The sequence below is a fragment of the Octopus bimaculoides genome, chromosome 21, assembly GCF_001194135.2.
Source record: "Octopus bimaculoides isolate UCB-OBI-ISO-001 chromosome 21, ASM119413v2, whole genome shotgun sequence".
Taxonomy (NCBI): domain Eukaryota; kingdom Metazoa; phylum Mollusca; class Cephalopoda; order Octopoda; family Octopodidae; genus Octopus; species Octopus bimaculoides.
The window spans coordinates 23,959,908-23,975,426 of record NC_069001.1 but is presented as its reverse complement, the minus strand read 5'-3'; positions in this window follow the sequence as shown (position 1 = coordinate 23,975,426).

Sequence of the window (15,519 nt, the reverse complement as noted above, 5' to 3'; positions counted from 1 at the left end):
TATATATATATATATATATATATATATATATATATATATATATATCATAGCTGCACCCTCATTACATGAGAAAAGCCATTGCCAAAAAGACTTAATGAAATAATTTATGATTGTTGCCATGTAGAAGACACTTTCCCAAGGTGCCACACAGTAGGATTGAACCCAGGACCATGTGGTCCCACACAGCAACACCTGACTTTTTTTATAACCCACAATATATTGGTTACTCTAGTAAAAAATCACTATTTGTTTTGTCTCTTTCTGGTATTTTATGCCCATCAACGTTTAATGTCCATGTTCTACACTGGCATGTTGCATCGGCTGGTTTGGGTCTTAGAACTGCATTGTGCTGCAGTTTCTGCTTCGGCATGGTTTCAATGGTTGGATGCTGTTCCTAATGGTAACCACTTTACAGAGTGTACTGAGTGCCATTTTCATGCCACTGACGCTATTGAGGTCAACATGCAGTTCACAAGAATATAAACTCTTTGACTGTGTGGAGATGTGGTACTAAATGGGTCAGCATAATCCTAGAAGATGATGGTATAACTCTTTGACATTTAAACCGACCATATCAGGCCCAAATACTCTACTGTTTTATGTTCAAACTGGTCAGATCCAGCCTCTCATGCCTACTCTACAATGTTATTCTGAAAATAAACAATCACATCAGCAAAACCTCAAAGCTAGGAAAGCACGCATATTTTATTCAAGACAATGTGTCTTGAATAAGTATCAATAAGTGTTGCCTTTTGGCAAAGTAATCTGAATGCAAAACGGTTAAATAAAGTGTTAGAGAAGTGGTGTACAGAGCAGATTCTTCTGGAGGAGTTACATGGCTACTCACATTTGGAAGAGAGGGAGAGAATGATCAGTAAGAGCTGTGAATAGATTTTATGCAGTTATTGGGATTATAAACAATATGGACCCATCCAGAAAATGAATGACAACAGGAAAATGATAAAACAGACTGAATTCTTAAAAAAACCACTAAGAAAGAGAAAACAGCAACAAACAAGATGAGTTGGATATATGTGAAAAAGAAATATGAGATTAGAAATCCAAAACTGATAGAAATGATGATAAAGAGGGAAGGTCTTTACCCTACAGTGGGAAAGCAGTGGATGATCTGATTGCTTGATTTATTGTTTGATAAAAATTATCTAATTTGGTTCACTTATATTCTACAGAGCAAAGATGGCATCACAAAGGCTTAGTTCCTTTACCATAGCTCTAAAATATTTTAGTCTTGCACAGCTGCTAACACATTGCAATGCATAATTATATATAATTACTGGAATTCAAGGTTATTGTAGCTGATCTATATCAATAAGTGCCAACATAATAAAAGCTAAAATGAAAATGGTCTCTAAAATAAATTAGATATTTACTTTGCTTATGGCCAAATAACATACCTTATAATTGATTTTAAAGTACAATTATGCCTTACAAGTGCATACTGCTTATACATCTGGAAACAAATGTTGCTGCTCTTGTATATCACAATTTGGGCTGCATATTTGATTATCTGGATATTTTGAAAATTCTATAATATTGAACGTATTATTGATTATTTCAAAAATACTTTTAAAACTATAAAAGCTAAGCACATAGTACATAAGAGGGCTATTGTTAGTAACCCCCATATCATTGTGAAACTTAAATGAATTTAATTGATATTGAATATTTGCAGAACAGTAGCAATGGTGTAAAAGGAGAAAAAAAAAAAGAAATTTTTTTTCATTCTTATAAAGATAATGAGTCATGACTTCCATGCTATAATATACATTCTAGGTCACATATAACACAAATCAGTGTTTGATATACAAACCATCATGAAGACAATGCTCCACAACTTTGCGGCAACACAAACTCATCTCTATATTGTAATACTACTAACACCTTACAGATGTGTCTCCACCTTTTATATAACGGTTCCTTTCCTACCATTATCTCAACATATTACTCTACAACTCCATTGTGTTTCACAATCTCAACAACAGAACCAAAGACAGAAATTTTATATATATTTTTTTTCCTTAAGTGCACATATTTTCCCTCCTAATGAAAAAGCAAGACTAAAATCTCTCAAGTCCACAATTTGCATCTAATTATCTCCATCCTACTTGTGAGAACTTGTTAAAATATTTATGGACAACACTGTTCCTATTAACACATATTTGAACAATAAAAAAAAAATGGCATAATTTTATATAAAATTATATTGCATATATTTATATATGATATTATATGTATCATATATATTTACATATGATATTCTGTATATGTATATAATATATTATATTTATACATATTATATATATGATGTATATATATCATATATATTTATATATGGTTATATATATATTATATATATATTTATATATGATATTTATATTTTACACAAATTTTGTTCAATGAATAACTATATTAGTGTGTATAAGCATTCAGAGGCATGGCTCTGTGTTGAGAAGACTGCTTCCTAATTTCTTCATTTCAAGTTCAATCCTACTGCATGGCACCTTCGATATCTGTCATTTACTATTGCCCCAAGTGGCCTGCAGCCTAGTAAATGGGTCTGGTAGACGGAAACTGAAAGAAGATTGTCGTATATTTCTGCACTATATGAGCAGGGGTCTGTGAGAGTATCTGCATCTATGCATAAGGGTGTGTGAATATTAGTGTTTGTATGTGTGTGTTTCCGTGTCTTGACATCATCTGAGAATTGTAAATGAATGTTACTGTGATACAAGAGATGTAATTGACTTCCATTATGCTGCATAAATGTCTGGTCACGGAGAAACAGATGAAGCGTAGTGAGAGGGAGCACATCAACCAGAAGAAAATCTACCTCAGTAAACTTCTCCCTGGCCCATGCAAGGATGTTAAATTAATGCTGATGGTGATGATGATACACATATAATACATATGTATGCACACACTCATACATACATATGTACATACACATATATACACACATACTTACATATATACATACATACATATTATATATATATTTCTTTATTGCCCACAGGGGGCTAAACACAGAGTGGACAAAAAAAAGGGATTAAGTCGATTACATCGAGCCCAGTGCATAACTGGTACTTATTTAATTCACCCAGAAAGGATGAAAGGCAAAGTTGACCTCAGCGGAACTTGTACACAGAACATAATGGCAAACAAAATACCACTGAACAATTCGCCCGGCGTGCTAACGATTCTACCAGCTCACCGCCTTACATACATATTATATACATATTATATACATACATATTATATACATATTATATACATATTATATACATATTATATACATATTATATAGGCTCAAAGTATTAAAGGAGAGAAGGTATTACAAGCGTGACAGCTGTTTCTGGGGGCTCACAGTTATCTCATATTGTTGGCAGATGTAGTTCACAAAATATTTGCAACAAGTATTGGAAGCAAACAAACATTGCAAAAATCCAGCCTCCTTGTTCGGGGTAGAGTGATAAAAGAGTAAGTTTGCTCTATTAACATATATATATATATATATATATATATATATATATATATATATACACAAGGTTGGCCAAAAGTCACCTGACAGTAAATCAAAAAAACCCATTTAACTCCAAGAATAAAACAAAAAAATTATTTCATATGAGACTTCGATAATAGACAAATGTTGAAAGAAAAACGGTGATTTTAACTCACAGCATTCAATTATTAAACATTCATAATTGGAATGAATAAATAAAATTGAATTTTAAATAAATATGGAATTTTGATTTACTGTCGGGTGACTTTTGGCCAGACCTCTACATATATTTATACATACATACTTAGAACTTTTATCTTTAAATTTAGTCATTAGACTGTGGCCATGCTGGGGCAATGCTTCGTAGAATTTTACTCAAACAAATTGACCCTACCACTTATTTTTATCTTAGCCTGGTACTTATTCTATCAGTCTCTTTTGCCAAACCACTAAGTTATGGGGGTATAAACACACCAACACCAGTTGTCAAGTAGCAGTGGTGAACAAACACACACACACACACATACACACATATGCACACACAAATACATATCTAATGAGCTTCTTTCAGTTTCCATCTTTGGTCAGCTTGGGGCTATTGTAGACGACAGCCTCTACTAAAACATTTCCACTCAAATGTCATCGCTGTCTTTTGCATGGCAGATCTTTTATTTCTTGGTCTTTTCCTAATGTCACTATGCCATTCTCCATTTAACATCCACCAACACTGCTTACAACTAAATTCTAAAGTTATAAAATATGGAATGTAAATAAAAAATTATTAGTGACAGAAGCAGTTTAATACTAAAATGTTATATTTTTATACCCACTGAATGTTTTAACAGAACATCCATTTTTAAGTGGAGCTAGGTATTATCTTTTAGCATTAATACTGCCCCTGTTACTAATAATTATTTTCTAATGAACATGTTGGGTATTTGGGACATGAGTGTTTAATTAGGCGCAGAGATTGTAAACGTAGGTGTGGCTTTGTGGTAAGTAGCTTGCTTACAAACCACATGGTTCCGGGTTCAGTCCCACTGCATGGCACCTTGGACAAGTGTCTTCTATTATAGCCTCGGGCCGCCCAAAGCCTTGTGAGTGGATTTGGTAGATGGAAACTGAAAGTGTGAGTGGATTTGGTAGATGGAAACTGAAAGAAGCCCGTCGTGTTTTTCTCCTTGTCTCCGTATTCTTTCTGTTGAAGAGCGTAGCTCGAAACGTCAAAGACTTTCCGTATTCCCGAGCGTCATACTAATATATACTTTTGTTATTTACACCACCTGTCCTCGTCTGTTGTTATTATTTGTATATTCTCCCATATATATATATATATATATATATATATATATGTATATATATATATATATATATATATATATATATATATATATATATATATATATATATGTATGTGTGTGTGTGTGTGTGTGTGTGTGTGTATGTTTGTGTGTCTGTGTTTGTCCCCCCAACATCGCTTGACAACTGATGCTGGTGTGTTTACGTCCCTGTAACTTAGCGGTTTGGCAAAAGAGACCGATTGAATAAATACTAAGCTTACAAAGAATAAATCCAGGGGTCAATTTGCTCGACTAAAGGTGGTGCTCCAGTATGGCTGCAGTCAATTGACTGAAACAAGTAAAAGAGTAAAAGAGTATCACTAGCAGAGGTATCACTGCTATTTTCAGTGGTTGAGTGTCTACCATCGATAATGCCAAAGAAGGTTAAAATCACAGGGTCTGGTAATCTCAGCAACAGCAATGGCTGAGTTATCTCCTTCTATGAATATAAACAATTGTGCTTATAAACACCATAAAACCATCTGAAAAGTTTTCTCATGGTAACTATCGCAATATTCTGTATTTTAACACAATATCTGTTTTCAAGTGGGGATAAATATTACCATTTAGTATTAATACTTACTGCTTCTGTTTTTTAATAAACTGTTATGTCTCAAGCTACTGCTATCTACCACCTTCGGATGATCTCTATTCGACTGCTACACAACTGCTACACAACTGCTACTCAACACTCTTACCATGGCCAGACAACCTCTATTTATATGTCTTGGGAGATCCTACTTCTTCGCCTGGGGTCGTCGACACAACAAAAACCCACTGCCTATTCATGACCCCAGTGCCTGATTAGGCTCAGAGATTCTAAGTATACCACTAGCAGAAATATCACTGTTGTTTCCAGCAGCTGAATGTCCACCATTGACAAGGCCAAGGAAGGCCAAAATTACATGATCTGGTAGTAGCAGCAGCAGCAGCAGCAGCAATTGCTGAGTTATCTCTCACTAGCAATGTAAACAGAAGTGGATATATGCACCACAAAACCATCTGAGAAGTTCTCTCATGGTAACTATCGCAGTATTCTGTGTACTAACACAACATCCACTTTTAAATGGAGATAAAATAAGGCATAAAATAACCTAATGGGTATAAAAATGTAAATATTTAATCTTGTTAATCCTTCAGGGACACTGAGACATTTATCTAACTTAGGGTTTATTTTTTACTCAAGACCTTTGGTGATATGCTGTGCTTGAGAAGACCCATCAGGCCAAGAGAAACCATGGCTGTGGCTATTATCAGTGCCACATAACTGGCACCCATGCCAGTGGTATGCAAAAAGCTCCTTTTAAGTGTTAGGCTTCACAGAGGCAATAACAAATGTCTGAGACCTTTGGCAATATGCTGTGCTTGGAAAGAAGACCCATCAAGCCAAGTCAAATCGTTGTCATGGTAGTTACTGGTGTCAGGCAACTGGCACCCATTGCTAGTGGCACACAAAAGCATCCATTGCACTCTGAGAGTGGTTGGCATTAGGAAGGGTGGCATCCAACCACAGAAACCCTACCAGACTAGAGTCTGGTGCAGCCCCTCAGCTTATCAACTCTGGTCAATTCATCCAACCCATGCCAGCATGGACAATCGATGTCATCAAATGATGATGATGATGTTTTCAACTAAAAGAAGCGAGAGTCTCACAGTTCAGTAAAAGTCATTGTTCAAATATTAACAATCACCATTTATGATTTAATTGTCTATAATTACTTGTTGCCATCACTCAAAAATGTCAATAACTACTTGTTATTCTTTGATTGATTGACTAGACTTTTGGTCATTGTTGACATTGTTGTTGATGTTATGTTTTAGGCTAGCAGAGACTGAGCAGATTTATGATTAAAGGCATTCCCAGCCAAGGAATTTACCCTTCACACTTAGAATCCTCTTCTGCCACCTCTTCATCATCATCATCCTCTGCCTCCTCCTCCTCCTCCTCTTTGTCTTCTTCTTCCTCTTCTTTTCTTCCTCCTCTTTGTTTTCTTCCTCCTCTTTGTTTTCTACTTCCTCCTCCTCCCCCTCATCAACCTCTGCCTCCTCCTCCACCTCCTCTTCCTCACCCTCTTCTTCTTCCTCCTTCTTTTCCTCCTCCTCTTCCTTATCATAATCATTACCATTTATAAGGCAACATGACTGAATGGCTAAGAAGTTTGCTTTACAGTTACAAAGTCCTGGGTTCAATCCCATCGCATGATATCTTGCCTGCCTTCTTCCCTGATCACCTCAGGCAGATCCAGACTTTATAAATGAAATCAGGCAGACAGAAGCTATGTGGAAGCTCCACAGATGGATCATATCAGTAACCTTAAGATCCACCCTTGTCTCACTCTCTCTATCACTCTTACTCCAGTTGAGAATTACATTAAGGGTACACATGTCTATGGAATACTCAGTCACTTAAGGTGCTAATTCAATGAGCAGGTTGTGCAGCCGATTAAATCACTAAATACTCATTAAAACTGTGGGAGACTCATTATTTACTGCTATATGGCACAGGTGTGGGGTGTGTGGTAAGAAGATTGCTTCCCAACCTCATGGCTCCAGGTTCAGTCCCACTGTGTGGCACCTTAGGCCAGTGTTTTCTACTATAGCCTCATATTGACCAAAGCCTTGTCAGTAGATTTGGTAGATGGAAACTGAAAGAAGTCCATCATGTGTGTGTGCGTGTGTGTGTGTGTGTGTGTGTGGCCGGGAATCCAAAGATTCAATATGTTTGCTCACACAGTCAATGTTTCTAGCCTTCAAGGACAAAGTCTATGAAGATTAGTTTTTACATCATCCCAGAATACTGCTTCAACCAATAACATCACCACCACCACTACTCTCATCATCATCATCATCATCATCGTCATCACTGCTATCATCATCATCATCATCAATATCAACACCATCGCTGCTGTCACATGCCTATCATCATCATCCTTGTCATCATTGTCATCATTATGACCACAAATCCAATCACTACATGAAAGTGCAACAAGCAGCACAAGCGTCACCACCCCTGATACCACTGACACCACCATCATCATCATCATCACCACTATCACCATCCTCCACCTCCTCCCACTCCTCCTTCTCCACCTCCTCAGCTTCCTCAATCATCATCAGCAGCATCATAACCATACCACCATTACCATCAGCACTCCCAGCAGCAACACCACCATCATTATCATCATCGCCATTATCATCACTACTAGCACCAGCACCAACACCAACATCATCATGATCATCATCCTAGCCATCTTCATCATCATCACCTTCATTACCACCATCATCACTACCATTACCCTCATCAACATCATCATATTCATTACCCCCACCCCCACCACTACCACTATCATCACCACCACCACCCTCCTCCTCATCATCATCCCCATCATCACTTCAACCACCACCACCACCGTCCTCCTCCTCATCATCATCACCATTATCACTTCAACTACCACCACAACCACCACCACCACCACCACTACCACCACCACCAACAACAACAACAACAACAACAACAACAGCAACAACAACAAGACTACTACCACCAACCTCCTCCTCATCACCATCATCACCATCATCACTTCAACCACCACCCCTGCCACTGCTGCCACCACCAGGCTATTAAGTATTTGTTAATTGAATCCTGCTCTAGCCAAAGTATTTTAGTGCAATTATTCACACATCATGTGCTTTTATTATTCAGTTAGATGAAAATCTAATCCACTGCTCTACACAGACTCTGTCCATGACACAGCGATTGCTGCAGGCTTTATTCTGACAATGTCAACAGCAACAGCGTACGCACGTGTATATGTATACATCTACACATATGCATACCAGTATGCATATGTGTATGTGTATGTGTGAGTTTGGAGGTATCATCGCTATCATTATTTTCATCATCGTCATCAACATCACCATCTCCGTGTTGTTTATTTTTCATTTCCTCTGCATTCAGTTTTCTATGCTAGCATAGGTTGGATGGGAAATTATTTGTTTCCAGATGTGTATATACATATATGCATACATGCACACACATACAGACGCACTCTCTCTCTCTCTCTCACACACAAACACACACACACACACTGCTATATGGTATAGGCAAGGCTGTGTCGTAAGAAGCTTGCTTCCCAACCACATGGTTCCAGGTTCAGTCTCACTGTGTGGCACCTTGGTCAAGTGTTTTTGACTATAGCCTCAGACTGACCAAAGCCTTATAAGTGGATTTGGTAGGCAGAAACTGAGAAGTTAGACATAAGAGGAATTAGCAGCAGAATGAAAGAGAGAAGACTGCACTGGTCTGGTCGTGTGATGCAGATGGACGAAGACAGCTCCATAAAGAAGTGCTGATCACGCTGATCACTCAGATTGGAGCTCATGGAAGAGGGAGACCCAGGAAGACGTGGAACAAAGTGCTGAAGGAGATTCTCAGAACACTGAATCTTACAAAGGAGAAGACAAAGGACCAAGATATTTGGTGCCTTGCTGAACTCAAGAAGACTCATCCTCCACAGCAGAAATGTTTATGCTGCTCCCCCTACTTAAGGGAATTGGCCTGCAAGGTCCCTGTGCTGGTGCCATGTAATACGTACCTGTGTTGGCATCACAACAAAGGCCATTTCTGCTGGTACCATGCAACAGCATCCAAGCCAGTGCCATATAATAATACCTCTGCTAACGATGTGCGGAAAGTATCCAGCCATAGAAACCAGGCCAAAATCAGACTGGAACCAGGGGAAGCTATCCTGTTTGCCAGTTCTGGTCAAGCCATTCAACCCATGCCAGCATGGAAAACGGATGTTACATGATGATGATGATGATGATGATATATATTGGCGTTAGGAAGGGCATCTAGCTGTAGAAACTCTGCCAGATCAGATTGGAGCCTGGTGCAGCCTTCTGGCTTGCCAGCCCTTAGTCAAATCGTCCAACCCATGCTAGCATGGAAGGCAGACGTTAAATGATGATGATGATGATATATATATATATATATACATCATTAAGGTGTGTGAGGGCACTAGTCAGCACCAGTACTGCTCGAAATAAGAGTTAAAACAACTCATAGCCACACAAAGCACCTTATCTTAATGAGTGACAAGGAAGGCAAGCTCCCTCAGCACCTAGGTATAGTCAGATCATAATGATAAGATCCTAAATATTAGACTCTACACTTCATACAATTTAACATTTCCAATTGCCATCTTTAAATTCACCACAAATGCATTTGTCTTCTTCCCAGACCCACCTCTTAATTTTGCAATGTAAAGTAATTAAATATCTATTGATGTTTCTCTAAAGATATTTTTTGTATAAAGCCAGAACGATGCAAGAACGTAACAAGTAAGCTACAAAAGGAAAAGAAAACAAAACAAAGTTACAGTTTTACCTTGTATTTCTATATTTTGGGGCACTAACCCCTTCTTCAGAACATTTGTAAAAGTGAGAGATGGAAAAGTCATTGCTCTGCTTTGCCAAATGTCCTGAAGAAGAGGTTATAGCCCTGAAATTTAGAAAGACAAAGTAAAACTAAAACTTAGTTTAGTTTTCTTTTCCTTTTATAGTTTGCTTTGTACCTTCTCACATTGTTCCTGCCTTATACAACAAATCTCTTTAAAGTAATACCACACACTAGTAATCTTAGTCTTTTAGTTAATGGCTAGCTTTGCAGTCTATAGAATTTAAGTACATTACAATCCAAACCAATACTACAAAACCATATCTTACGTCTAGTTATGCAAATCTATAAGCCTCTTTTATTACCATGATTCTATTGAAATACATTGCATTTATTTAAATTAATTTGGAAAATAATGAAAAATTTAGTAAAATAACTGTCATTAAGCTGCTGTTTGGAAAATAAATTAATATGAAATTGTGCAGCAAGGTTTTAACTCAGATCACTTAAACTCATTAAAATTTAAACCAGCCATATCTAGCTCAAATATTCAATTTGTTTTATGTCAAAGCTAGAGAGATCTGACATTTCACACCTACCCTACAAAGTCATTGTATAAATATATAACATCATCAAAATTTCAATGCTGTGAGATCATGGATGATTAATTAAAAGACTTTGTCTTTCATCTTTTCAGGAGATTGACAGATTAAGCACCAGGTTAGTACTAGGGTCAATGTAATCAAGTAGACTCTCTCCCAAAGTTTCAGGCCTTGAGCATACACTAGAATGGATTATTATTATTATTATTATTATTATTATTATTATTATTGTTCAGTAGTTTTATTTTTATAACGTGCTTTTCACTTCACTACCTAGCGCAGCTCTGTGTGCCTTGGGTATGTGCTGTGGTTTGCAGTGATGTTCTTATGGTTACTGTATTGAAAGTGTTTTGTGTAGGATGTGTGCAGTGCTATTATTATTATTATCATTATTATTATTATTATTTGTTTGTTTACGTTCATCGTAATTTGAATTTATTAATATTATTATTCAGTAGTTTTATTTTTATCACGTGCTTCCACTGCACTACCGAGCACAGCTCTGTGTGCCTTGAGTGTCAGCTGTGGTTTGTTGTGGTGCTCTTATTTTCCTGGTATTGAAAGTGTTTTATGTAGAATGTGTGCAGTGCCTAGTAGTGTTATTTTCTGTACGCTGTATACATTCGTAAGTCTTGGTGGTTTGGTTATTTATTTGTCTGAATGTTTTTTAATCATACCTAAAGCAGCTATATTATTATTATTATTGAGTGAGAGAGCAGTGCATGACATCAAAGTGACACAGGAGTAAAATATACGAAGCCCAGTATACCCATCATGACTATCGGTCTGATAAGGGTACACCAGGCACACGCATCACAACCATGTGTGCACAACATGGTGATCACATATCGATATAAGCAGCGCATGATCTTGCCAGTGGGGCCCAGTTAGAATTTTATTCAGGATGAGTAGCCCATCCTGCTCAAATGGTCCTTGAATAAGGGTTGTGTAAAGATGTTGAACAAAACACGCATGTTTCCCAAGGTGAATTATCCAAATCCCAAAGAATTCCTCTCAACACATGGCTATGATGCTCCTCCACAACTTCTGCTCATGATCAGAGATGCACATATCATCAACTACCAAAGGACATGCTCAACTGGTTAAGGTCAAACAACTGACAAGCAAATCTGTGGCATTGAGCAGAATATTTGCTGTAGCCCATCTTTCACACCAAGACAAAACAATGTACATGATAACACTTCCAATCAATTAAGATGAGAAGCCATGAGAGGCAATACCTGGTACTGCATCAGGGCATTTATTACTATTATTATTATAAGCATTACATTTGATAGATTAGTGTACATGCTAACGGGTTAAACAGTAATTTTATATCATAGAACCAAGGATAGTCATAGGCAGGTTCACATCAAAAGGGTTAACTGTTTCGTTAGTTAACTCTAAAATAATTCAATAAAACAAAATTGTAATTTTTGTTTTCCAGGGAGATTTTCCTTTGTTAAAATTTATAGGTGTTTGGCACTTAAGAAATTCACTTGTTGGTGTAATTAATTGTGAAAAATCTGTACAAACAAAACACCACCAGCAAAAATAAACATTTTTTAATCACAGGAAGCCAAGGTAGTGAAAAAAAAAATTGTTTCCCTTGTATTATTTGTTTCTGTGGAATAATTCATTCATAAAAATGAATGATGTTGCATGTGGTTTCTAATCATTGGGAGAACAGCTTTGCAATACAGAGAGCTGCTGCTGCAAGAGTTTAAAAGTTAAAGAGGGTTTTCTAACTTATTTTTAGACTCTATCAAGCTGTTCAGATTTCATTCTAATTTTCAAATGCTTTTCTACTTTCACTTTCATTTCTATCCATACTGGGGCTGATTTCTTTGTCTTTGAGGATGTGCCACAGCATGGCTGCTGTCCAATGGGTGAAATAAAAGATAAGTAGGTAAAAGGTACCCATCATCATCATCATTCCATTATTATCATTACTATTATGATCATTATGGTTTATTAGTAACCTTATCATGCTAGCATCAAATTTACCATTTACATTCTTGTATCGCCAATTGATGTAATCCATTATACTTTCCCCAAAATGTCTAATCATGTATTGAAGTTAGAAATTATTAATAATAATAGAAACTATTATTAATAAGGTGGTGAAGTGTCAGAATTGTTAGCGTGCCAGTTAAGATGCTTAGCAGTATTTTATCCATTTTTACACTCTGTGTTCAAATTCTACTGAGGTCAACTTTGCCTTTCATCCTTTTGGGGTCAATAGAAATAAGTACCAGTTGAGCACTGGGGTCGATGTAATTGACTTACCCACTCACCCAGGATTGCTGGCATTGTGCCAAAATTTGAAACCAATATTATTATTATTATTATTATTATTATTATGGCAAGCCGGAAGAATCGTAAGCATGATGGGCATACTAACATCCATCTTAATGTTGTTTTGAGTTTGAATTCTACCAAGGTCGATTTTGCCTTTCATCCTTTCAGGGTTAATAAATTAAATACCAGTTGAGTACTGGGGTCAATATAATTAGCTACCTCCTCCCCCAAATTTCGGGCCTTGTGCCTATAGTAGAAATGACTACTACTACAACTACTACTGCTATTAGTACTCTCTTTTGCTCTCTTTTATTTGTTTCAGTCATTTGACTGTGGCCATGCTGGAGCACCACCTTTAGCCGAACAAATTGACTCCAGGACTTATTCTTTGTAAGCCTATTACTTATTCTATTGGCCTTCTTTGCCGAACCGCTAAGTCACGGGGATGTAAACACACCAGCATTGATTGTCAAGCGATGCTGGGGGAACAAACACAGACACACAAACATATATACACACACACACAGCCATATATATATATATATATATACGATGGGCTTCTTTCAGTTTCCGTCTACCAAATCCACTCACAAGGGTTTGGTTGGCCCGAGGCCATAGTAGAAGACACTTGCCCAAAGTGCCATGCAGTGGGACTGAACCCGGAACCATGTGGTTTGTAAGCAAGCTACTTTCCACACAGCCACTCCTACGCCTCTACTACTACTACTACTACTACAACTACTACTGACTTATCCTGCTGTGAGAATGTTAAACTGGAATAATTTCACAATGAGAGCAAGATATACCCTGCAGCCTCTGGTCTCAAGAATTCTTATTACAACCATTACTGCTCCAAGCAAAGTAGTTTTCTGCAGTAGCTCCATGCTACTTTTGAATTGTACTGTATCAATTTGAGATTCCAAATGCACCGACTATGACTGCAGTTACACTTGCCTTCTTGAAATGCTATGTACTTTTCAGTTCTCTTCCTAATCGACTATATCTGGTCCCTTTCACTTTTTATTTTCCTGCTCTCCAGGATTGCCATGTCAATAACGTCATATTTTCTATCTTTCTTGTGCAAAACCAAAAATATCTAGCTTTCTGTGTTCTATCACATACTCTTTACTCTTTTATTTGTTTCAGTCATTTGACTCTGGCCATGCTGGAGCACCGCCTTTTAGTCGAGGAAATCGCCCCAGGACTTATTCTTTGTAAGCCTAGTACTTATTCTATCGGTCTCTTCTGCCGGACCGTTAAATTACGGGGACGTAAACACACCAGCATCGGTTATCAAGCGATGTTAGGGGGACAAACACAGACACACACACATATATATATATACTTATATACGATGGGCTTCTTTCAGCTTCCGTCTACCAAATCCACTCACAAGGCTTTGGCCAGCCCGAGGCTACAGTAGAAGAGACTTGCCCATGGTGCCACACAGTGGGACTGAACCCGGAACCATATGGTTGGTAAAAATGGTCATATTTTATGTTAAAGTTTCAAACAATTTTAAAATCGGTATTCTGCATATTTTTTTTTTCTTCTTTTTTTGTAGTTTGTGGTTATACTTACAATTTGACCTCACCAATAAAACCATTTTTCAGACACATTTCTGGATGGATGATTCTGACCACATTACCATTTCTAAGTATATTCTTTTATTCATTTCAGTCATTTGATTGCGGCCATGCTGAAGCATTGCCTTGAAGGGTTTTAGTCAAACAAACTGACCCCAGGACTTATTCTTTTTTAAAAACCTAGTAATTATTCTATCAGCCTCTTTTGCTGAACTGCTAGGTATACTGATATAAACACACCAACACCAGTTGTTAAATGGTGCTGGAAGTCAAACACAGACACAAAGTAGAAGACACTTGGCCAAGGTGCCACACAGTAGGCCTGAACCCAGAAGCATGAGGCTGGGAAGCAAGCTTCTTACCACTCATCCACACCTGTGCCTATATATTCACTTTGTGCCATTTTTAGTTATAATTAGGGTTATAATTATAATATATATCAGCAGAATATTCTCATTTTCTGATGATTTCCCTTGACATATCACTAAAATCAACATTTTGATATTTATTAATATTCCTGTCACTGTATCAAATCTCTCATTTTCTAAAGATTGCTGTATTAGTATTCAAGATTCTGTTGAAATCATTTTGCTAGATACAGACTTAGTCACTAAATTGTTGTTGTTGGTACTGCTGTTGTCATCGTTCTTGTTGTTGTTGGTGGTGGTGGTGGTGGTGATCGGTGGTGGTGATCGGTGGTGGTGGTGGTGATCGGTGGTGGTGATCGGTGGTGGTGATCGGCGGTGGTGGTGGTAGTGGTAGTGGTAGTGGT